This window comes from Chrysochloris asiatica, unplaced genomic scaffold (genome assembly GCF_000296735.1).
Source record: "Chrysochloris asiatica unplaced genomic scaffold, ChrAsi1.0 scaffold00011, whole genome shotgun sequence".
In the NCBI taxonomy this organism is placed as follows: Eukaryota; Metazoa; Chordata; class Mammalia; order Afrosoricida; family Chrysochloridae; genus Chrysochloris; species Chrysochloris asiatica.
The window spans coordinates 13,619,627-13,621,166 of NW_006408529.1; positions in this window are offsets into that span (position 1 = coordinate 13,619,627).

The following is a 1,540-nucleotide window of genomic DNA, read 5'->3' on the forward strand; positions in this document are numbered from 1 at the left end:
CATACATGGGTTCTCCATGGGTTAGAACTGATCAGTGTTCCTTGGATTGAGCACAAGATGAAGTGGTTGGCTTAGATTGGGATCTTGTAGGAAAAAGAGCCACTGAATGTTAAAACACTAGAGTCCATGTTGCTGTGAGAGAGGAGGGTAGTGATGGCAGAACAGCCTTACGTGCCTCTCCTCAGGAGCACTGCGGGCTAACCCTTTCTCCCACCAGGTGCTCAGGCCTCCCAATCCCTGGGACATCCATACAGACAAAGGGGTCTCTCCTGCCAAACTCAGTTTTCTTTTAAGAGAACACCTAGTTTATTTTTATTTTCTAAATGTTTCTTACACTGCTTAACAGTAATTTTCATGATGTGCTCATCAGTAAGGATAAGACACCTTGCTACTTCATAAGCCCCATAGTACAATGCCATGTATCTAATACGTGCTCACCAAATATTTGTCCAGTGAGTGGATTAGGTAGACCCACTTAGATGATAATGAGTGTAAATACAGGATGCCAAGACTATAAATGCTGTTCACATTGCCAGTTACCTTTCGTAATGCTGATTAAACCAGTTACCCTGGTATTTCTGAGCATGGTTAATGAACTCTAAGGAAAAGACAGACGCAATCAGCTGCCTATTGTGCGTGGGAAATATTGCCAAAACATCTTGAGCTACCAAACAAGAATGCCTTATTGAAGGAAAAAAATGTGAGGGCTCTAATACAGGGCATACACAGACTACCAAACATTTTGAAAATTATATAAACAAAAGTAGACAAAATAGATGATTGGGACATGCTAAAAATTTAAAACTTAGGTGCATCCAAAGACTTCACCAAAGAGTAAAAAGGGACCCCACAGAATGGCAAAAAATCTTTTGCAACAATGCATCAGACAAGGGACTAATTTCCTAAAATATATACGAAACTACAACATCGCTACCAGAGCTCCTGGTAGTGGTTATGAATCGGGCTGCGAACCACAAGGTCAGCAGTTTGAAACTACCAGCTGTTTCATGGGAGAAAGATGAGGCCTTCTGCTCCCGTAAAGATTTACAGCCTCAGAAACCCTATACAGGGTCGCTATGAGTCGGAACCAACTCCACGGCACATAACAACAACACCTCTACAAGAAAAAGACAACCCAATTAAAAAACGGCACAGGACAAGAACAGACACTTCACCAAGGAGATGCGGGCAGCCAACAAACATATGAAGAAATGTTCATGATCACTAGCCATTTGTTGTTGTTGTTAAGTGCTGTTGAGTCGATTCTGACCCATAGCAACCTTGTATAAAGTTTCTGAGGAGCAGATGGTGAGCTTGAATCACCGACCTTGCAATTCAAATGGCTTTGCAGTCTGGTGCATTAACCCACAGTGCCACACCAGAAATACAAATCAAAACAACAATGAGACATCATCTCACACCAGCAATAACAGCAAAGATCACAAAAGTAGAGGACAATAAATGCTGGAGAGGATGCAGAGAGACTAGAACCCTCCTATATTGCTCATAGGATTGCAAAATGGTCCAACCACTCTGGAAA